Source organism: Onychomys torridus, chromosome 21, assembly GCF_903995425.1.
Source record: "Onychomys torridus chromosome 21, mOncTor1.1, whole genome shotgun sequence".
Taxonomy (NCBI): Eukaryota; Metazoa; Chordata; class Mammalia; order Rodentia; family Cricetidae; genus Onychomys; species Onychomys torridus.
The window spans coordinates 33289483-33314000 of NC_050463.1; the positions used below are offsets into that span (position 1 = coordinate 33289483).

Sequence of the window (24518 nt, forward strand, 5' to 3'; positions counted from 1 at the left end):
TTCCACACATGATTAGGTAAAAGTCCTCAGGGATTAACTCCCAAATGAGGAACAGGTAAAAATTCAGCACAAAGAGGACATGATTTAACTATCTGGATGCTTGTTCCTGGGTTATGCCCGTGTGATAACGAAGAGATCCAGCATTAAGATGATAACATTGATGCAACTGAGTAGCCTTTTCAAAGGTAGAACAAATTAATGTGACAGCCATATGAGTAATGACATCAGCCCTCTGATTACCTTCGCTTAGAGGTCCAGGCAATTGCGTATGAGCTCTAACATGGCCCACATAAAGGTTATGTGAGCAGGACCATGTGAGTCCTTGCACTTGCAACAAATATTCATGAATGGGAGAAATGGATGGTATGCAGGCTGTTGTCTCCAAAGGCATAATTGTGTGTGCCACATATTGGCTATCAGTATAAATATTTACACACTCATCAGAAAACATCTGTAAAGCAAGCAACAGTGCCTGTACCTCCGCCATCTGGGCAGAAGTGCCTTGGACTTTCATTCTTTTTATTATGTTACCAGAAACTACCACAGCAAAACCACGTGATGTGCCATCAGTAAATCCTACACGGGCCTGAGGAATAGGAGTCATCTGTACTATCTTGGGAAATATGACAGGAAATATGACACACATCATTGGAGGGGTAGTGAGTATCAAACCGACCCTGCATGGAGCATGTCAGTACGGTCCAATCATTATCATTAGCTTGCAACCATGCTATTTGAGACTGGTTATATGGGGTCACCACAATATCTGGCTCCTTACCAAAAGTTTGAACACTGATCTTGATTCCCTTAAATATAATCTGAGCAACAGCTTGAGGATAAGGAGTAATGGTTTTCGCTGGAGAAGCTGAGGAATGTACCCATAGAATAGGACCTGTTTGCCAAAACACTCCAGTAGGTGAATGAGTAAAACAAAATATCAAATACAATAAGGGAGAAGAAAGATCTATATACTGTACGTGAGCCTGTTCCAAGGCCTCTTGCACACGTTGTAGGGCTGTACGCCCTTCAGCTGTTAATTCACGGGGAGATGAAGGGTCAGGGTCGCCCTTTAAGACATCATACAAGGGGCGAAGCTGACCTGTTGGAATCTTCAAAGTGGACCGAAGCCATTGAATATCTCCCAGAAAGGTTTGGAAATCATTAAGTGTGCGTAGCTGATCTGTAGGCAGAGTAATCTTTTGTGGACGTATGCCTGTGCGTAACAATTCATGACCTAAGTAATGATAGGGAAAAGATATCTGCACCTTTTCTGGGCCTATTTGTAAATTAGCCAGGCTAAGAACCTCTTGTAATTTAGAAAAGGCATCAAAAACAAGTTTTTTATCTTTAGCAGCCAATAATATATCATCCATATAGGTCAATCACAATTAAATGCCAATGTTTAGGAATTGCCACAGGTGTAGGCAAACCAGGCTGTGTTGCTCCCATGAGAAGCATGGTTTTATTTACAGCTCTAAGATCCTGTAACAGTCTCCATTTTCCTGACTTCTTGTAGAGGCCTGTTGGGATCTCAGGATTCTTGTGAAATTTTAGATATATCCAGCACCAGAATCCAATAATCTTTCAGTCTCAATCCCATATAATATTATCTTTAATTTAGGCTGTTTATCATTGATAACTGTTTGTCAAACATCTTTTCTCCTGAACTTCCAAAGCCTCCAGTTCTACATGTAGGCACCATTTTGCATTTAAAATATGAAAGCAAATAATAATTGAGCAATTCTATCACCAGCTTTTATTTCTATGGTCCTTTTTACATATGCCAATTATAAAAGCATTAAATACAATCTCTATAGGATTTGAAGAGGTAACTTTAGGCAATACTCTTGAGTATGTTTATAAAATCTTAAAAAGAAGAGGATCCTTCTTTATAGATTCCAAGTAACACATTAATGCAAAAAGCCAATTATTAACAATGTGGACCAAACAATTTACCTGTATTTTATTTATTGGAGAAATAATTTTGTAACCTCTTTATCAGTAAGAGATTATTTTTTATGGGTTTATCTTAGCAACATTATTTAAAAAGCTAACTACCCAATGCATTTCAGGTGTTTTCTATAGCATTAAAGCAAGAATTTCTAGAAAGCAACTTAAAGAGCAGAGCCAAATTTTTAGTAATGACCAACAGACAAGAGCATACCTAATATATATAGTTTAAAATTATGAATACTGTTCCTTTAGTTTATCTACCATGAGAATCAACCATTCATCCAAACATTTATTAAGACAATCAAAAGAACATAACATCCTTTATGCAATGAATGATTAATATTCCTGGAAATTCAAGCTGCATTGACTTAGCATTGCATGCCCTGACCAAAACCTTTTTCACCAGAAGTTGTTGGGCCCGTTTAAACTTTTAGCGCCTGTCCCTCTCCAGGCCTCTGCCTGCTTGGCACAGGCTTCGGCTTTGGCTCCGCTGGGTGCTTGGGCTCTAGTGCCAGCACCTGCCTGGGCCTCGCTCCATCGCAGCTCCACCTCCCACGGTGCGTACCTGCCTGCCTGCTGGCCATCTTACAGGCCATCACAAGCGCCTTTGTCTGCCACATGCACATGCACTCCCGTTTAAACTCCCTCTTACTCCCATGAAGGGACTATCTAATATTGAGTTATTCCCACCATAAGGGAAGAACAGAAAAACATTTCCCACGAAGGGATCCTAAACATTGAACTACTCCCACTCTGAGGGAAAAATAGACAACAAAATTTTAAGCTCTCGGCTTGCTTGCTTGTTCAGCCAGCAGCAGTGAGGCCTACCTGCCGACTCTCTGCAATTCAGAGGCTGCTGCTCTGCGCTGGCAGGCAGAAAGAGCTCAGAGCTCTAGTTATCCTGAAACTTCTTCATCAGAAAGAGCCCTTTCTTCCTCCATTCCACTGGGAAGAGGTTTTTCTCTTTCCTTCATCCTTCCTCTACAAGGCCCCAAAATCTTTAGGCCCAGTTTCAAAAAATTTCCCCTTTTTACCGGGAAAGTCCTTTAAACTTGATTAAAATTTTCTCCCTTTTCTAAGGGGAAATTTCCTTTCCTTCCCTCTTCTCCATTGGGAAGATTTCCTTTTTTATTTTAAATCTTTAGCCGTCTTGCTCTTTCTTACCTTTGGTGCCTTCCTGCTTCAGCAGTCCAATTAACTGTGAGCTAGCTGCACCCATTTCAATTCACCCTTCTCTTTTTTCTTTAAATTGCTGGCACCAGACTTACCCGGGTGTCCATCAGCTCTTCCCTTCTTTCTCGGATCTCGGTGGGACCTCCATTTGTTGCGGTAGCGCCCGCGCTACCACCACCCTTTTACCATGTCTGAGCGAGGGGCTGTGGATCGAGAAACAGAGACAAAAGACAACGGGTCATTCGTGCCAGGGGATGCCCAATGCCGTTTATTGAGGAAGGGAGGAAACCTTTAATACAGGTTTACAGCACAACGGAGGAACCCGGGAGGGCAGAAGTTTGCTACTGAATGTTCTACATTCTTGCACCTAAGCTGTTTACACCAAATGCAGGATACACAAACAAAGAACTTCCCTTAAGCTTTCAGGAGGGTGGAGACCAGCAGGGAATCAGCATAGGGAGGACATCAAGGTCAAGGTCAGGCAAGCAGGGCGGCAGTTACCCAACTTGGGAGTTCCAGGGCACTACACCTAGCAAGTGCAAGGCCCTGGGTTCGGTTCTCAGCTCCAACAGCAACAACAACAACAACAACAAAAAGATTTATTTATTGGCCAGGCGGTGGTGGTGGTGGTGGCACACGCCTTTAATCCCAGCACTCAGGTGGCAGAGCCAGGTGGATCTCTGTGAGTTCGAGGCCAGCCTGGGCTACCAAGTGAGTTCCAGGAAAGGAGCAAAGCTACACAGAGAAACCCTGTCTCGAAAAACAACAAACAAAAGATTTATTTCTTATGTATACAGTGTTCTGTCTGCATGTTGTTGTACCCAGAGTCCCCCAAAGATCACCAAGAGACCAAACTGATGCAAAAGAGTCTTTTTATTGTTGTGAGCTAACTTGGGCCTTCCCATCCCTCTGATTCAGCAGCAGAGCAGGAGAGACCCCAGTAGCAATGGGGTAGGGCTTTTATAGGTAGTAAAGCAAGGGTGTCTTGGGGTCTACAGACTACATAGGAACAGACTCAGGATTGGTTTATGTGAGTGGCAATCATGTTAGTAACTTTTAATTGGCTAGGGTTAGTTGGGGGTTACTGTTAGTCATCTTGGGGCAGGCTCAGAGCTTGGGCTCTCTGTCTGATGAAGCTCAGAGAGCAGAGAGCCCAGGTGTGGTGGAGGTTTTTTTTGTTTTTTGTTTTTTTGAGCTGAGGATATGAACCCAGGGCCTTGTGCTTGCTAGGCAAGCACTCTACCACTGAGCTAAATCCCCACCCGTTTTTGTTTTATAGATACCCCTAGACAATTGTCAGCAAATCAGTGTCCTAAACCCTGGAAATCCCCTCACCCCAACCACTGCTATGATAAAAACTCCACCCGGCCCGGGGCTCAGCACTCCCTGTTCTCACTGCTCAGTCAGACACAGAGAGCAAGCTTGGAGCTTGAAGAGAATAAAGGTTCTTTGTTTTTACATTTGAGATTCAGTCTCCATGGTGGTCTTTTGGGGGTCCCCTGGATCTGGGCATACCAGCATGCTGAGGCCAGGTATACAACATAAAGGTAAAAATGGTGACCCCCACCAAGAAAAGCTGGCAGGCTCTTCTATACACAGCTAAAGGAATTTCAAAAGCACTGAGATCATTCTACCTAGGAAGTGGAAATTATATTAGTAGATTTCTAATTGGCTAGGGCTAACAGGGGTGGGCTAAGGTTATAGCTTGTTCATTCTTGGGCAAGTCTGGACAAGTCCCAGGCGATGTTCTTATTTGCTTACTACCTATCAGGGTGCGGGGGAGGTTGACCCAGGCCACGTGCAGTTCCCCTCATTTCAAGAGGCAGGAACTGAGGCCTAGTTCTTAACTGAGTTATTAGGAGCCTGTTATGGTATTTGCCTGGACTACTCAGGTTTCTCTGTGTAGCCCTGGCTATCCCTGGACTTGTTATGTAGACCAGGCTGGCCTCAAACTCACTGAGATCTACCTGTCTCTGCCTCCTGGGTGCTGGGTGCCAACGGGCCCATTCTATGTTTGCTAAGCAGACTTCTAAAGCTTTCAGAGATGCCTTCTGCCTACACATCTTGTTTTGACCTCATCCAGGCTCCCTCCACTGTCCTGTAACACAGTTGTCTGCCCAACTGTTCTTCTGGGGGACAGGGTTTCAGGGTGACCCAAGTAATTCCCAATTCACTTCCCTTATGCGGTGAAACACTTCCAAAGGGCCCACAGTCAGCTCAGAGATAAATTCACACTACCAGCTGGGCGGTGGTGGCACACGCCTGTAATCCCAGCACTCGGGAGGCAGAGGCAGGCAGATCTCTGTGAGTTCGAGGCCAGCCTGGGCTACAGAGTGAGTCCCATGACAAGCTCCAAAACTACAGAGAGAAACCCTGTCTCAAAAACAAAACAAAACAAAAAACAAACAAAAAAGATTATAGAACATTTTATACCTGATATGTGCATGTGTATGGATATATATTGCGATTATATTTGTTTTATTTATTTATTTAAAATGTTAAATTAATTAGTTAGTTTTTTCCCAGCCTGCTCACAGTTTCCCCTTCCCCCTGTCTTCCCAGTCCCTCTTCCCCAGCTCCTCTCCCCCCCACGTTTTGTGTATTTTAATTACATGTATACTTGTGTGTCTGTGCATGAATAAGTGCATGTGAGTGCAGGCCTCTGCCAACAATGGAGGCGTTTGATTTCCCTGCAGTCAGAGTTCCATGCAGTTATGAGCCACCTGATGTGGGTGCTAGGAATTGAACTTGGGTCCTCTGTAAGAGCAGTCTATGTCATCTCCCCAGCCTCATGATTGAATTGAAAAAAAAAAATTATTAAACATTCCCTCTCCAACAAACACTGCTCAGTCATGCCCATCCGAGGATCCCCCCTCTTCCAGGCTGTCTGGTTCTACTCTCAAATGCTGTTTTCTGGGAGTTTCTATTGCCATGTCATCAAACCAATATATATTTTCTATATCAAACTAAGGAGGTAATAAATATCAGATCTCCACGACTGATTACAATAACCTTAGAGTTGATTCTTTGGGATTTAAAAAAAAATTTTTGTTTGTTTGTTTTTTTGGTTTTTTGAGACAGGGTTTCTCTGTGTTGTTTTGGTTCCTTGTCCTGGATCTCGCTCTGTAGACCAGGCTGGCCTTGAACTCAACAGAGATCCGCCTGGCTCTGCCTCCCGAGTGCTGGGATTAGATGTGTGCCACCGCCCAGCGATTCTTTGGTATTTGAGGCAGGCATTTCACATAATGTATCTCCTGGGTTCTAAAGTTTCCCCAGTCATGTGCAGCCTACTCAGGTGGGAGAAAGGAGGTGCTGACTTCACTGGCCTTAGTGCTTGCTCTGAGAGAACCTTCCCAAGCTTGCCTTCTCTCTGGCCAGCAAAAAAGTGTCTCCCACTTTGGAACTCCTTTGTTCCATTTTTTTTTTTCCTTTGGGCTGCATTTGTTAAATGTTCTGGGTCAGTCACTGGACTTAACAGTCTCCTTTTCACTGCACACCACTGACATCCTCTTTCTCCTCCTTATTTCTCAAGCTATATGGGGAAAGAAATGTCTCTTGTGTATGTATTATACTGGTAAATGGTCATGTGCTGTTTAAGCTTTCTGAGAAGCTGACACAGGGGCCTCTCACTTCAGACTCAAGTGTCACAGTGTCCCCCCAAATCACCGGTCCTGAGTTAGACCAAATGACTCTGGAACAAGAATAAGTAAAAACAAGCCTGGTCTACACAGTGAGTTCCAGGCCAGCCAGGGCTGTTACACAGAGAAACCCTGTCTCAGGAAAACAAACAAACAAACAAACAAACAAATTCAACTCCCCCCCCTCCAAAAACAACAACAACAAACAGCTAAAAGGTAAACTACTTCTTTTTTAATAGGCAGGGTCTCTGTATGTAGCCCTGGCTAGCCTGGAACTCACTCTGTAGATCATGCTGGCCTCAAACTCTTAAGATCCCTGCCTCTGCCTCACAATAGCTGGGATTAAAGGTATGTGTGGTCAGGCTGGCTGGAATGCCTATAGTGGGAATGGCTAACAGGAAGCTTATCCATGGACAGGACTCTGCCTAAGACTCCTCAATCATTAACTCCTGCATTACAGTTTTAAAAGGGTTTCCTTAGTTAAGCTCCACTAGGGGCTGTAAACCTCAGTTCGATAAACTTTTGCACTCATTTCAAACAAAGAGCGTGGATATGTGGTAGAACATTTTGGGACCTTGCAAAACACAAAAAGATTTTTGAGAGGTAAAAGACAAGACTTGGATATGCTAATCAAAATGTATTTAAAATTTCCTTAGACTTTCTCTAAATATTACTAAGTAGTTAAAAATACTAGACTGGTGTACTAACCTGGGTATTCAATAACCATGTCTAGACAGAAGAATTAAAAGGGACAATATTGTCCTTTGTCTTCTAAGGACAACTAGGTCCCAGAGGACTGTGGGCATCTCTCCGAATGTTCAATAGTCCTGGTGATTCACCTGACCTTTTTGTTCAGGAAGGTAATGGACACCCTACTGTGTGGGCTCTGACCAGGGGCAATTCTACAAAGAGGGAGTTCAACACAGAATATTCCTTTATGTTTCCGGGTAAAACCACAGTCAAGCAGGGCCTTTGTTTGACTCATCTTCTTGTAGATGGAACTGGTAGAGGAAGGTGAGGGAAGCAAGGGGCTCCTCCCAATCCCAAATGACCTGTAACTGGCCCTGAGAATAAAAAAAAAAAAACAAAAATACTCCATCTTCTCCTCCAGGGTCCAGCCTGGTAAGTGGAGTTCTCAATCCTCATCCAGGAAGTTTCTCTTTGCAACTGATGGAGATCACTGCAGAAAACCACAACCAATCAAAATGCAGAGTTGTGGCGCCCAGTCCCTGTGGATGTATTTATAAAACACTCCTGTAACCCAAGGCTCAAGGGACATTTTGCAAGAGAGCATGGAAAGACTGTGAAAGTCAGAAGATCAGGGAGTTTGCTGTGAGATTGTGCTGCCTGGTGAGGTCAGAAGCCCTAGCCCGAGTCTCACCAACATGGCTGCCCAAACGGGAGCTGAACCAGGACAATAGACAAGCCAAAGGGGATGGGAGTCGGGGCAACAGACAAGCCCTTGAGGGCTCAACCCTACACAAAGAACGGTAGGCAACTAGGGAAGGCTGAGTGTGAGTTCCCTTTCCTGGCCGCTGCTGTGTTTTAGTGAGTGCCTGAGAGTTGAACTCAGGTCCTCATGCTGGTGAAATGGTTCTCTTACCCACAGATCCCTGTGCCCAGACTTAACAGTGTCAGTTTTAATGGAAACGTAGCCCAGGGGACTTTTCTTTTTTTCTCTTTGTCTACAAAGCTGGGATCCAAGAAGGTGATACCAAAATGACAGTGGCACACACCGTTAAAGCCAGCACTCAGGAGGCAGAGACAGTCAGATGTCTGAGTTCAAGGCCAGCCTGATCTACAGAGTTCCAGGACAGGCAGTGCTGTACCGAGAAACCCTGTCTCGAAAAACCAAAAAACACACACACACGCACACACACACACTCCACGTTCACCTTAGTCAACAGGTTGAAAATGGAAAATGGTGCTTTGAAAAGAATAGTGAAATTCATCAACTCTCCAAAAAATAAAATAAAATAAAGGCACAAATATTTAATTCTAGAAATAAAAAGACACACACTCTCAGACTTGACACCAAAGCATTAATAAAATAGGAACAGCTTTTGCCAATTAATTCTGGAGCTTTAGATAAAACAGAGTAAGTACTAGAAAAACATCGCTTGCTGAAATAAAGTGTAAGGAATAATAAAGTATCTGAACTCAAAGGCCATACGGTAAGACAGACATGGAACATGACGTAAGATAGTGCAGATATTTATTCTGGAAAAGAACAAGCAGAGCCTGCTGTCCACTTACAAGCAGGGGTAGTTATAGGGCAGAAGTGGGAGGTGGGGAAGGAGGCTGAAAAACTTCCCTTCCCTTTTTTGGCCTGAGATTGGCCATTTCAAAGAGTAACTAGAATAGTGAGTTAAAGAATGTCAGATAACAAGTGTCTCTTGTAGCCGCCAGTTAAGGATTTGCAGGCAGGTGGTGTGGCAGGAATCTAGGCTTCCGTTCTGGAATGCTAATTACTCTGGCTTCTGGAATTGTTGACACTTAACCAAAATGGAAGAACTTTTCAAAAACGTCCTGTTCGTGGCTGATGTGAATAGTTCTAGTTCTCCTAAAGAAAGAGAAACAGTAGAAGACAATCTTACCCTGAAGAAAACCCCAGCCTTTCGGCCATGGCAGCCATCTTCCAGGAACTTACCAAAATGACAGACAGAGAGGGATAGAGGAGGGGCACCCACTACATGCTCTCCAGGCCTTTTAGGAAACATGGAGTTGTTTCTCTGGTCATGTACATGTGAATCTATAAGAAGGTCGATATTGTAGACATCAAGGGAATGGGCACTGTTCAAAAAGGAATGCCCCATAAGTGTTACCATGGCAAAACCGGAAGAGTCTACAACATCAACCAGCATGCCCTGGGCATCACTGGACACAAGTAAGTTAAGGCAAGATTCTTGCTAAGAGAATTAATGTTCGGATTGAGTGCATCAAATACTCTAAGAGCTGAGACAGCTTCTTGAAGCAGGTGAAGGAAAAGGAGCAGAGGAAAAAGGAAGTCAAGCAGAAGAGTACCTGGGTTCAGCTGAAGCGCCAGCCTGCCCCACCCAGAGAAGCACACTTTGTAAGGCCTGAGGGAAGGAGACTGAGCTGCCAGAGCCCATTCCATGTGAATTCATGGCCTAATGTACATGGGTTAAGGGTTTTTCTTAAGTTGAAGTGTGGGGTCTCCATCCTGAAAGAAAATGTTGAAGCAAATTGAAGGAAAGAAAGAAAGGAAGGAAGGAAGGAAGGAAGGAAGGAAGGAAGGAAGGAAGGAAGGAAGGAAGGGAAAGAAGGAAGGAAGGGAAAGAAAGAGAAAGAAGGAAAGAAGGAAAGAAGAAAGAAAGAAAGAAAGAAAGAAAGAAAGAAGCCCCCAGGTTTCACAATGTCATTGTTGAAACATTCTTCAAGGAATAATTAATTCTAGATTTACATACATGACATAAGAGTGATCATAGAAGAAGACCCGGGTTGGGGATTTAGCTCAGAGGTACAGCGCTTGCCTAGCTAACGAAAGGCACTGGGTTCGGTCCTCAGCTAAAAAAAAAAAAAAGAAAAGAAAGAAAGAAAAGGAAGACCCTTCCTAAATGTACTCCATAAATACCTGTAACATGAGCAGGGCACGGTGGTGCACACCTGTAATTCCAGTACTTGGGAGGCAGGGGCATAAGGATCAGGAGTTCAAAGTTATCCTCAGCTACAAGGTGAATCTGAGGTCACTCAGGGCTATGTGAGACCCATATCAAAAACCCAACCAATCAAACAAAACTAGCAATAAACATTTAAATTATGGAAAAAAACATTTTTTTTCCAGCCAGGCGGTGGTGGCTCACGCCTTTAAACCCAGCACTCGGGAGGCAGAGGCAGGTGGATCTCTGTGAGTTCGAGGCCAGCCTGGTCTACAGAGCGAGATCCAGGAAAGGCTCAAAAATACACAGAGAAACCCTGTTTCGAAAAGAAAAAAAAAGGTTTTTTTTTGTTGGAACTCACAGAGATCCGCCTGGCTCTGCCTCCCAAGTGCTGGGATTAAGGGTGTGCGCCACCATTGCCCCAACTAAATTATGGAAATTTAAAAAATGTTTTTGTAGCCGGGCAGTGGTGGCACATGCCTTTAATCCCAGCACTGGAGAGGCAGAGCCAGGCGGATCTCTGTGAGTTCGAGGCCAGCCTGGGCTACCAAGTGAGTTCCAGGAAAGTCACAAAGCTACACAGAGAAACCCTGTCTCGAAAACAAACAAACAAACAAAGAAATGTTTTTGTAAGATTGTCAACTTAAGACCAGAGAGTATAAGTGAGGAAAAGTTCAGCTGGTCTTGGTGTCACATCTTTATAACCCCAGTATTCAGGAGACTGGAACAAGATTATGAATTTGAGGCCAGTCTAGGATATCCAGTGAATTTCAGGCTAACCTGGGTTACATAATCAAAACTCTCAAAAAGAACCAGAAAGAAAAGTATAGGCTAATCTAACTCAGGAACATAGATGTAAACATACTTTTTTTGAGACAGTGCTGGAAATGGACATTTCCTGTCTTGCCCACCAATTCCCAAATAACCATTCAGAGACTTAAGATTAATTATAAATGCTTGGCCGATAGCTCAGGCTTATTACTAACTAGCCCTTACCTTGAAATTAACCCATTTCTAATAATCTACATTCTGCCAGTGGCTCACAGCTTGTTACATCATTTTCTTTTTTTTTTTTTTTTTTCCAAGACAGGGTTTCTCTGTGTAGCTTTGTGACTTTCCTGGAACTCACTTGGTAGCCCAGGCTGGCCTCGACTCACAGAGATCCGCCTGCCTCTGCCTCCCAAGTGCTGGGATTAAAGGCATGTGCCACCACAGCCCGGCTTGTTACGTCATTTTCTACCTATCCTGCTTACTCATCGGCTGGCTGTCATTTCTGGAGACTGCCCTCACCCTGCCCTTCTCTCCCAGCATTCTCTCTGTGTCAGGCTGTCTTGCCCAATCTCTTTCTGTGCTGCTATCGGCCAATCAGCTTTATTATTAACAATGAGCATAATCCACAGCACAGTGCCTCACTCTTTGTAGCCCAGGCTTGCTTGGAACTTAGTATGTAGCTCAGTCCAGCCTCCTAGCTACATGGTAATACTCTTAAGTATGGGGATTACCGGCATAAACCACAGTGCTTGGATCAAAGTCACAAAACATTAAGATAGAATATAGCACTGTAAAAAAAAAAAAAAAAAAAAAAAAAAGAATAAAGCACTGTATAGCAAAATAAATTTACAATGATGATATATTAATTAGTTGCATTATTACTTGATAACATCATAATCAGAAATGGAAAACTGCTTTAACAATGAACATTCAAGCAATACATTACTGCCTAGAGCTCTGGGGCTGGTGCCTAGAGCTGGGGCTGGTGTCTTAGCTACGTTCTATTGCTGTTTCCAAGGCAATTTATAGAAAAAAGAATTTAATTGGGGGCTTGCTGACAGTTGGAGAGGGTTAGTTCATTGTCATCATGATGAGGAGCACGGCAGCAGGCAGGCAGGCATAGTGCCCAAGAAGTAGCTGAGAGCTCACATCTGACCCAAAAGTTGCAGGCAAAGAGAGACTGGGCCTGGTGTGGGCTTTTGAAACCTTAAAGCCCACCCCCAGTCATACACCTCCAACAAGGCCACACCTCCTAATCCTTCCCAAACAGTTCACCTAACTGGGGGCCAAGCGTTCAAATATATGCGCCTATGGGGGGGGGGGCGTTCTCACTCAACCACCACAGTTGGGTTTCTTTTCTCTGCTGATTAAAGAGTTAAAAGGTGGGGTTGGGGATTTAGTTCAGTGGTAGAGCGCTTGTCTAGCAAGCGCAAGGCCCTGGGTTCGATCCTCAGCTCCACATACAAAAATGTTAGGGACCAAGATTTCAGGAACCAAACATGAACCATGGAAAGTACTAGCTAAGCCAGAGAACAAGTCATAAACCCACCGCCCTTCCCCAGAGCAGTAACACCTGTTTACTAACCAGAGGCTCCCAAAGATAAGAACATTCCACAGTCAGGTGCCATGGCAACCGAATGTAAAGAGCATTCCATGGTCAGGTAGCCTAGCAACAGAACAAATGGCCCCTGAGCAGTGACCTTAGCAGACTTCCTGCAGTTGCACGACCTGCATGTCTCCCACGTACTGCACGCCTTCCATGTCCCTTCTCCTTCCCTCCTTCCTGCCCCCTCCCCTCCTATGCTATATAAGCCACGTGGAGGAAAATTTTGGTGGCTTGATCAGAATACTGTCTTGCTGTCCGTCTCTTTGTGTCGCCCTGTCCTTTCATTCGCTCCCACAGGTGGGTAGCCCCATTGAAACCCCGCTGGCCAGGGGCACACACACACACACACACACACACACACACACACACACAGAGGTAAAAGGCAAGAAATAAATTACCATCACAGCAAGCAAACAAGTTTTATTAAAAGCAAAAGTACCCCTGCAGACTCCCCATAAATGGGAAAGGGATTTGGGAACAAAAATCTTTCCCTCTGGAAGACTGGGAGTTCCACATGCTATTTGTTTGTTTGTTTTGTAGTCTAGAACAGGTGTCCTTCCCCTCGTTTTGAATTGGTCTACCTAAACAAAGGAGTGGACTGACTGGCTCACAGGATGTCCAGGGTCTGCCTAGGATATGCCCAGGCATGTCAGTGGAAGTATGTGTGTGGGACCATGGTAGAGCAAAACCACACCAAGTCTTTGGAGAGAAGCTGGAAGCATGTCATCCTCTTGTCTCCCTATGTCCTATCTGTATACCTGACAGGCGCCATCTGACGTCTGTATTTCCTCATTGCTCTTCCTCAGAGGTCACATTAACTGCTGCGGGGACTTGGGGACGATGAAGATCGCTCTGGCTGCTTCCTGCTGACAGCGGGGCGATGTGGGGCGGGGCAGCAGTGAGATAGACTCCGGAGTGGATGGAACTAAGCGGCCACGGTAGGTCTTAGTCAGTGGCCGATCTCCAGCGTGAAGGACGACCCCTTGATGACAGCGTACCTCCTTGGGGTGTGCTAGGAGGGCAAGATAGCACCTGTAACACAGGTAAACTGAGGCTATTAGTGCAATTATAAATCCTATGGAGAGAATAGTTAAGAAGAAAATGGGGGCAATGTTGCTGTTACTAGAGGATGACAAAAGACAAGAACACCACCTGAAGAACCCTTTGCAAGATTTGTTATCAGCATCTCCGAGGCTGATCATGTGGTTTCCTCTGCTGTCCACCACAAAGTATGCATGGTAAAGGCCATTGGTGTGATTCAAGAGCTCAAGGAGCCTCCCATCAGCCAGTTTAAGTTCAGAAGTTGGCCACTGCATCTCTTCCCACACAACCTCCTCACAAGGAACGTCGGGAGGTAAAGTGAATGAAAATTCTTCTACATTGCGATGCATGTACGTCTCGTTTAGGAGAGTGAAATGCAACTGTGCAGTCAGCTTGACTGTGCACCAGGGTCCCGCAGAAGGGAGGGAATATTTGGAAACCTTACACGAGAAGTCGGTGAGAGCAATGGTTTCGTTAGCTGTGGCCTCCCAACAAAATATACCCCTTCCTATATACCAGATGGAATTCTTGGTGGGGGTGGGTACCAAAGGCCATGCCTGTGTGAAATCCGAGTCCCATGTTTGTCCAGGGCAGAGCCAGATACCATTTTTCAATTGACAATCTGATAGGGAAATGTAACCCCATTGGTTTTTGTTCCTTAGCATTGCCCAGCGATGTCCCATGGGCACAATATGGGTGTTTTGGATAATTTCTCCTAACCCTGTGAGTTGGACAACAGGGTATCTGATGGCCTCATTCAGTCGGGGAACATGGGTGATTAGGGCACAGGATGTCTCATTACAGTTATGAGAGACCATTTTCCAGAGATGAGGCATACCGTAGGTGGCAAAAATATTGTGAGATTGGGCCTCAGCGTTTAGGAGTGTGGGCCATTGCCCCATAGTCAGGTTGGATCCCATTTGAATTAGGCTGTCCAGCCGACCTTGCTGAACACGGGTGCAAGCTCTGTCCCAGGTTGTGATAGAGGCATATTCCTGGAGGATCCGCTCTATGGAAGCTATCCATTCCTTTAGTCCCTCTTCTTCTGTAGTGTGGGGATTCCAGCCCCTCCCTGCCTCTTGGACTAGTAAACCAACTTTGTATTCTATCTTCGGTACAGAGACCTATTCCATCAAATGCCTCTTCTCCAAAATGGTCCATTCTACATTCCTTGCATCCCCTGGGCCTGGGCCAATTTCCCCAAATAGGACCTTTCTATGGTGAGGAAGAGCCACAATTGCGGGGAACTCTTGACTTGTATTTTCTTTAGGTCAAGTTTGGGACAGCCACCAGAGGAACTGGGTTTATTGGACAGCTGTGGCCTGAGTACAGTTAGGATAGATGTGGTGGATCCAGAGTCTGGAAATATCCCACTGAAGGATGAGCGTAGTTGGAACTATTCCCCTGTAAGCAAAAGTCTGAGTGTGCCAGAGAGGTTCCCAGATCCGTCCAGCCCACAAGTTGAGGTTGCTTCTAGGGGCCTTGTGGGGCCATCTAGTAACACCTGGTGTGGCCTGCAAGGCAAAGTTGGTCTTTTGAGGTCTGTGGGCCCACCAAGTCACTCCTAGCAGCTGAGGTTGTTTATTAGGGAAATCCATGAGTATCCCACAAGTGCAGGGCAGAGAGGTCTGGGGACAGTGGTCGACGCTGCAGTTCACCTTACATAGTTGATCAGGCTTATGGACCTTACACACAGATGACGACCCTGTCTGGGGGTGAACTTTACAATCAGTTAACCATTCCTGGCCAGGCACACTCATCATATCGACAGCAACACACACCGGGGGCCGGCAGTTTTGGTCCTTAAAACAGGTATCGGCCAGGAAGGGGTTGAGTGGGGTGGCCTTGAGTAGGTCTGGGCCAAGATAGGAGAGGATTCCCAAGAAGGGTTCCCCTTTGTAAAGGTCTAGCATGGTCCCGTTCCACGTCAGGACAGCAGGCCCCCCCAAAGAGTGAGGAGTGAAGCAGCAAACCTGGATGTGCCCCTCACCGGGTGTTGGCACATGTCCGGGAAGTGCCAGACTCCAGGAGGTTACAATGGACATCATTTTCATCAGCCCATTGCCTAGAATCCGGCTCAAAGAAATCTGGATTTCTGGGAGGGCACTGGGCTATGGAGAGTTGTATCAGAACTGCATTACAGAGACACATGACACCAGAGAGTCTGTCGTACCACACATGACAGTCAAAGAACACTAGCCCTGACAGAGCCAGTGGGAGATGGAATGACTCAACAGAACAACTCAGTCACTAGACTTATCTGAGTCTGGCACTTGAAGAGCAGTGAGGTCATCCAGTGGCTCACGGAGGGTAGCTAGAGTCTGGAGTTTCTGGGGAGTCTGTTATAGCTTCAGAGGAGCCAGGAGCAGAACCACGTATCTAATCCTGCAACTTGAACTGGGTGTAGATAGGGTGACAAGGTATGAGGCCTCCCACAGTGGGTGGGCAAGGCCTTTATGACAAGCAGAAAGTCCCCAGGACAGAAAAAGACAGGTCCCTTTTGTTCCCTGGGAAGTCCTGTCTGGAGCGTTTATGAAATCTTTGGAATTTGGCTGATTGTTTCAGGGTCATTAGTGAGGGAAGGCCTGCCTATACAGAGCTCAGAAGGCAGGAGAACTTTTTATTTTTCGTTTTTTGTTTTGTTTTGTTTGAGTCAGGGTTTCTCTGTAACAGTACCTGGCTGTCCTGGTACTCGATGTGTAGACCAGGCTGGCATTGAACTCATAGAGATCTGCCTGCTTCTGCTTCCCAAGTGCTGGGATTAAAGGGATTTCAATGTGTGCCACCATGCCTGTTTGGGTTTTTTTTTTGTTTTTTTTTTTTTTAAGATTTATTTATTATGTATACAGTATTCTGCCTGTATGTGTTCCTGCAGCCAGAAGAGGGCACCAGATCTCATTACAGGTGGTTGTGAGCCACCATGTGGTTGCTGGGAATTGAACTCGGGACCTCTGGGTGAGCAGTTAGTGCTCTTAACCTCTGACCTCTGAGCCATCGCTCCAGCCTGATTCTTTTTTTTTTTTTTATAATGCTAATTTATTTATTTTTATCTTGTTTGCATTGGTATTTTGCCTGTATGTATGTCTGTGTGAGGATGTCAGATCTTGGAATTACAGACAGCTGTTAGCTGCCATGTGGGTGCTGGGAATTGAACCCAGGTCCTTCGAAGAGCAGTCAGTGCTCTTAACTGCTGAGTACCCAACCCCCTCTTGTAAGCTTTTGAGGAAAAGTGGGGTCTCCTCTTCCTGAAGCATAAGGGACAGTGGTGGCAGCCAAGGGGATTGCCTTCCTGAAACCCCCTTTGGCCCAGTAGACACAGTGTGTCCTCCCTTCTTTCTAGGCATCTGGATTTGCATCTCAGTGAGGATTTGGGGAAGGGACCAATGGCCTCACCCGTCATGGGGAAGCCATTGTCGTCCTTTACTCTGTGGGCAGTGAAGAAAGTGTTGCCCACTTTGGACAGCCGGGTCCAACACTCTCCTCTTGTCTGAAGGGGTTAGGGTTTGTTCTAATGACCACTGCATTGCCCAGGTTAATTCATGCATCTGAGAGTGGTACATCACCCCAGTTCATCCCTAATGTCATTCAGTTCCCTGCCATTCAGGGAAATGGACATGTGGACATGATTGACTCTGCTTTCTTCCAACACTCCTTAAGAGAAACATCCCTCCCAGGGAAGGAAAGGAGGGAGGCGCGTCCTACATTTCTCCTTAGGATTAGGGGCACAAGGAAATTCAGAGCACTGGGATTCCAGACCTTCCAGAGCTTGGGGTGTTGGGAACCAAAAATTGGATAGCTGTGCCTTGACTTCTTGCTTGGATGATCTGGCATAACTGCACCCATTGAATTGCAAAAACAATCATTCCCGGAAAAACCACAAAGTGTACTTTTAGATTAAACTTCCTGGAGTATGTTTGATTGATCAGTTGTTCAAAGCATTGGACCAAAGAGACCTCTCCCTAACTCTTTTCTAATTGATTGATCGGTTGCTCAAGCATTGGACCAAAGAGACCTCTCCCTAACCCTTTTCTAATTAATTGATCGGTTGCTCAAGCACTGGACCAAAGAGACCTCATTCTGAACCCCTTTCTAACAATTTTTTCATCTCCCTCCCTTCCCCTCATATCCACCAGTATATAAGCTTGCTTCACTTTGCAATAAATGAGACCTTGACGCGACTCAGATTGTCTCTGTCTTTCTTTATGCGCCTGGTCTCCTTCCTCTCTCGCCCCATTGGTCTTTCAGATGGTGCCTCCTCGGGTCCGACCCAATAACCTGGCCTGCAGGACGGGTCAAGTGGCGCTTCAACGTGGGGCCCAAGGCATAGTGGCCTACAGGACGACGGATAGACGGAGCTCCAGACAACGCAAGGTAGAGATGCAAGGTAGAGATGCAAGGTAGAGATGCAAGGTAGAGATGCCCGGACCGCATCACTCCAGCAACCCGGGAGAGTCTTGAGGTAAGCACAGTCGTCCCACAGCCATGGGCAAAGGATTATCAAAAGAGGTTCTTTTTATTAAGGAAATGAAGGGCAATCTCAGGGAGAGAGGACTAAGAGTTAAGAAAAAGGATCTGGTAAAATTCTTCTGTTTTGTGGAGGAGAAGTGCCCTTGGCTGGTAGTTAATGGCCTAGGGATTCACCCACTAACTTGGAATAAGGTTGGAAAAGACATCAACAAATTACTTGAACAGGGAGAAAATATTCCTGATGCTTTCTTTAGTTTTTATGGTGTGATCAGAGATATTTTAAAAGAGGCAGAGGGAGATGGGCGTGTTTCACATTTATTAGCCCTTGCGGAGGATTTTCTCTCACACTCCTCCTGCCCGACGCCCGATGATGAGTCCGGAGATGCGGCAGCTGCTCCGCCAAAGAACGAAGGTAAAACGGAGATGGCCGCTTCACCCCTGGCAGCCCCTGGCAGCCGCTCCGCCTGAAGCTAATGGGGACGTTGAGATCAGAGGCAACCCTGCGGCTGCCCGGGCCTCACGCACCCCCTCCCTTATTGATGAGCCTATCCCTGCTGCTGAATTAATCCCTCCTTTGTTAAAGCCTCCCGGCCCGGTCAAATCCTATAAAAAAAAAAATCTACCCTGTCATTCATAATAATGCAGCAGGTAATGACTGGCTTGACCCTTCTTCACAAATCAGCCTGGAAGAACCGGCAGCATGTTGCGAAAGGGGGAGATATGCTCCCACTCCCCTCTCTCAGCCCCAAGCCTTTTTGGCTAGCCGCCAAATAGGTGAGAGGAGCCTGGCTCTCTCCGCCTCCCTATGTCAGTCCCGCTCCCTACGCCCCGAGCGCTCCCATTTGTAGGGAGACAATGACAGGACAAATGGGCCCCGCTATACCTGGAATGCAGGGTCTCTTAGAGGCCAAGGAATCCCTTCTAAACCAGATCACCAATTTAAAGGATGTCCTCTCTATGAAAAGAGAATTGAGAGATCTTACTCAACGGATAGAGGGGGTGATCGGGTGTGAGGGTGAGGTCGGCTCAGGATACCCAGTTGTGTTGTTGGTGATGAGGATCAGACTCAGGCATGCTAGGTGAGTGCTATACCAACTGAGTGACCTCCCTGATTCAATGATCACATTTTTAGCATGCAAAATATATTAACATATGCCAGATAAAAAGATAGAGTTGCAAACAGTGAAAATTGCCATCAGTTTGAATTCTTCAAATGGCAGAATCATTTTAGCAGCAAGATGCTGACTAAAAAAAAGCAGGACCTGAGAGGTCTACGTGACTAGTTATCTGCAGGGTAGCATGGTGGCCTGGGTGTTGTCACCACACTGAATTTATGACCTGTAAATAGTAAGGGTGCTGTTGGCCTTCTAGAATTACTACTTTGCTTCAGAGAAAATTGTAACAAGAAATCAGTTTTAAAACAGCAAACAAATAGGACAGAATATGAATCTTTTTTGTCTTTAATGTCTCCTGGTTACTGGTATACAAAAAGTGATCGTATGAGCTGGGTTGCTAAGGTAAGACCAATATTAAGATTGCTAAATAAAACATAAAACTAGCTACACTAATAATGCAGATAGTAAATATGCCATTGTTTATAACATTTGAAAGTTAAACACTCTTGGGGGCTGAAAATGACAGTGACATTGCAATACGAAATGTACTGTCAGAGTACAGACTGCAGTTCACCTTGCACAGCCTCCCTGCTGCCTGAGAGGACCTGTGGAAACATTTCCTTCCTTTGCTAGTAGTGCTTTTGGGAGAAGAGAGTTACAGAACAATAAAATCTCACGGATGCAGGGAAACCCCAGTCAGGGGTGTCGTTTTGTTCTTGGGCTGCAGAGAGCACCAAGGTGGCTCAGGCCCCTGTCTGCACACCAAGCCGATAAAATAACTTGGAAGTCGGACGACCCGGTTTGGATAGACCAGTGGTCCATGCCTCAGGAAAAAGTTCAAGCTGCCCTCCAGTTGGTGCTGGAACAATTAGAGCAAGGGCATCTTGAGCCTTCCACATCTCCATGGAACACTCCCATCTTTGTAATAAAGAAAAAAAACTGGAAAATGGAGGTTGTTACAGGATCTTAGGGAAGTAAATAAGACTATGGTCCCCATGGGGGCGTTACAGCCTGGATTGCCATCTCCTGTGGCCATCCCTAAAAAATATTTTAAGATTATTATAGATATTAAAAATTGCTTTTTCTCTATCCCCCTGCATCCTCTGGATTGCAAATGATTTGCCTTCTCTATACCTGTTGTGAATCATGTTGGACCTAACCCCCGATTTCAATGGAAAGTATTGCCCCAAGGTATGGCCAATTCACCCATACTACGTCAAAAATATGTAGCTCAATCCATTGATCCGGTGAGGATCCAGTACCCTGACGCTTATATTATACACTATATGGATGATCTATTAATAGCAGGGGAGTCTGAAGAAAAAACACAATATATAGCCCAAAAGATAATTACTTTACTTCAAGGCCGTGGATTCTATATAGCCCCAGAAAAGATACAAACCCAATACCCCTTCTTGTTTTTAGGATTTGAGTTACATCCAAAACTTCCTTATACCCAGAAAATTCAGATCAAGAGAGGCAAGCTCCATTGTCTTAATGAGTTCCAGAAACTTCTGGGGGATATCAATTGGCTACGACCTTATTTAAAAATGACCAAGGGGGTGGTATGTCCCCTTGAACATATTCTCAAAGGGGATTCTGATCCTGGGTCCCCCAGATATCTTACTGTAGATGCAGAAAAGGCACTACAAAAAATTAACTCAGCCATTGCCCAACAACACACAGGATATTTTGAGCCGGCCTCACCTTTATATCTGATCATTTTCTCTACAGAATTTGCCCCCACGGGCCTGCTCTGGCAAGAACCCATGCCCTTGCTTTGGGTACATCTTCCTGTTGCTAAGAGAAAAATCCTTCCCACCTACCCCTCTTTGGTTTGCCAATTGATCGTGCTGGAGATAAAAACTTCCACACGATACTTTGGGTGAGACCCTGATGTTATTATTATGCCATATGATAAGGAACAGCTTGAATGGCTGTGCACCTGTAGTCCTGATTGGGCCATCCTTGTTTGTACCTATATAGGGAAATTTGATACACAGATGCCCAGTAATAAACTCCTACAATTCTTTTCCCTTACTTCTTTTGTTTTTCTCAAAAATACCCGAATGGAGCCCATCCTAGATTCCCCTGTGCTTTTCATAGATGGGTCAAAAAATGGCAGGGCTGCCTATGTCTTCAATGGCCAAAAGAATGTTATGACAACTCCTTTCAAGTCACCTCAGTTGGTGGAGTTATATGCTGCACTTGTTGTCTTTAAAGATTTTAAAAATTGCTCCTTTAATTTAATTGATTGATCAGTTGTTCAAGCACTGGACCAAAGAGACCTCGTCCTGAACCCCTTTCTAACAATTTTTTTCATCTCCCTCCCTTCCCCTCATATCCACCAGTATATAAGCTTGCAATAAACGAGACCTTGACGTGACTCAGATTGTCTCTGTCTTTCTTTATGTGCCTGGTCTCCTTCCTCTCTCGCCCCATTGTTCTTTCAGGTGGTGCCTCCTCGGGTCCGACCTAATGACCTGGCGTGCAGGACGGGTCACTGGGGTACATCACTGAATGGAATGGGGGTGTTATTTACTGATGGGATTTTCTCAGATAAGAATTTTTCCTCTGCCCTTTGTCCATAACATTCCTTTCTGGATCAGAGCACACTATGGTTAAAGTTTTGAAAGTTTTAGTAAACTCCGAGTGGTCTTAAGAGGGAAAAAGGGGGTTGGGGATTTAGCTCAGTGGTAGAGTGCTTGCCTAGCAAGCACAAGGCCCTGGGTTCGGTCCTCAGCTCCAGCGGGGGGCGGGGCGGAGAGGAAAGGAGGGGAAAAGATTTGAACATGGGGTATTTCAGAGGATTGCCCTTCCTGCTACAATGTAAGTGTAATTGGAGGATGCTGTTAAAATTGAGAGTTCTCTTCCTGGTCATTAGAGTCATCCTCCAGAGGGTGTGCAGGCCACATGCATGGGTTGAGAAAAAGACCAGGGCTTTCTTTCTGGGCACCTGGAGGTTCAGCTTGCTCCAGATGCTCGGGAGCCAAGCTGGTGGGGAGCCTGGAAGAATCTTGGAGGTTTCTATCCCCCACCTGCAAGTTGAAAACAGGAAAGAGAGAGAGTGAGCCACCTACTCCTGCGACCTCTCACCTCTCAGTCTGGAGAGGTGGCTCTGGCCTCCCGATGGGGGCGATTGGGATGCCCTGATCAGATAGGTGTCCCCTGATTTGACCTTAGGTCCCACGAAAAGTTTCCTCTGATTTTCTTTTCCCCCCTCGAGTCACACCAAGTTTAAGCCAGTAGGGGGAGCAAGTTAGTCTCGATTCACAAATGGGGTGGTGGATGGTGACTAGATTATCAAGTGCTTTCATGTATTTAAAGAATTCCTGGATATTTTTAAGTGATTTGTTAATGGTCCCTTCCGTTTTGGTTTAGAGAGGTGAGCCAGGCATAAAGCGGGAAGATAAGATGCCGACAGAATCTTACACTGCTTAAAGAAGCCCACCAGGAACAGGATGAAGGAAAAATCCAGTCTCCTCAGGGGGTAAAGTTCACGAAACCTCCCTGGAGCCACTGTCAGTAATTAACTCCACGAGCTCCTTGATTTCAGCCTCTGGGGTGGGAGGGGAGTGCCAGCATAGATTGTGGGACAGCACTGTCTGAAAATATATTCTGCTCTTCGAAAATAAACATTATTTCTGCTCTCAGAGAAAATAAACAGAATTAGCAGCCTAAAGTTCACAGTGCTGAGCTTGGTTGGGGGGTGTCCCCATCTCAGGATGAAGGAGAAGCCCAGATAAGTTCAGCAGCTACCTTCTTCCTGTAGGTCACCATGTTCTCCCCTCACTCAGGGTTTAGTCTGGTATATATCTGTAGTCCTGGCAGCTGAGAGGCAGAGGCAAGAAGTTCAAGGTTATCCTTGGCCACATAGGGGGTTTAAGGCCAGCCCGGGCTACATGAGGAAACAATACGAAGTTTAAAACAGAGAGAGAGAGAGAGAGAGAGAGAGAGAGAGAGAGAGAGAGAGAGAGATCTAATTCCAGTACTCTTGAAGCAGAAGCAGAAGAGTTTTAAAAAATTAGAGGCCTGGCTGGGCTACATAGTAAGTACCAGGCCAGTCAGACTGCCTCAAAACAACAAAACAGGGGCGGGGTGTAGTTCAGTTATACAGTGGTTACCCCACATGCATGAAGTCTTGAATTTGATCCCCCAGCACCACTGGCAAATAAATAAGTAAATGAAAATGAAAATGTAAAAAGAGCTGAATGACCTAAAAAGTTTCTTCTCTACTGGTTGGTTTTTTTATAGTGCCAGAGGTACTGTGTAGGCTACCAGGGGAGAAAAGTCATCAGCAATATTAATGGTGAATGCTAAAAACTGACTTCCCGGGCAAGGTGAACCTGCTGGTGTTATGGGGGTAACCAACTGCTTCCTGCTTGGATTTGAGGCCTCCTTCACAGGAGAGAACTCACTGTTGGTTTCCTAAATCTAGTCAAAAGCCTGTAGCATAGGCCTGGTGGGGAACCTACTACTATTCTTTTACTAAATGGCAAGGTGTCAGACAGCCTTCTAGATAAGTTTATACCGCTAGATTAGTGACACGCATTGGCCAGAGAAGCTTGTCTTTGCAGTGAGCGGCAGTTATATTAACTGCCTGAGTTACAACAATAGTGGTGCTGAGAATCCGTGGCTGTGGAGGAGTGCTCAGCCCTAGAGGGAACCTCTGAACTACCCAGGAAAACAATGCCTTCCTCTAATGGAGCCATTGTTTCTGTCAGTCCTGTACACACTACTTTAGAAAGTTCCTGAATGGTGACACACTCTCAGAATCCCAGTCGCCAACATTCTAGGACTCAGATGACTCCTTTGCCTAGATTCCCGCAGACCTCAGACAGCCATTTGCTCACTGCTTGCCATACTTTGGTCATCCCTAGCAAGGCCAATCCAGGCCCAAAAGGAATTTTACTTTCATGATTCTGTGTATGCCTAAGTGAGCTTATGTAAGTCATGTGTGTGCAAGTGCCCAGAGAGGCTGGAGGGCTGCGAACTCCCTGGAACTGACCTGGGTAGATGTGAGCTCCCTGGTGTGAGTGCTGGGAACTGAACCCAGGTCCTCTGAAGGAGCAGTAAACTCTCCTAGCTACTGGTCTATCTATATTTCTCCTTCTTCTTCTTCTTCTTCTTCTTC

The 24518-nt window shown here is 45.5% G+C and overlaps 1 pseudogene; it reads left to right on the forward strand.

Moving 5' to 3' along the window:
• The first annotated feature begins 9418 nt into the window (after window positions 1–9418).
• On the forward strand, window positions 9419–9899 carry LOC118571366 (annotated as a pseudogene).
• The last annotated feature ends 14619 nt before the right edge of the window (window positions 9900–24518 follow it).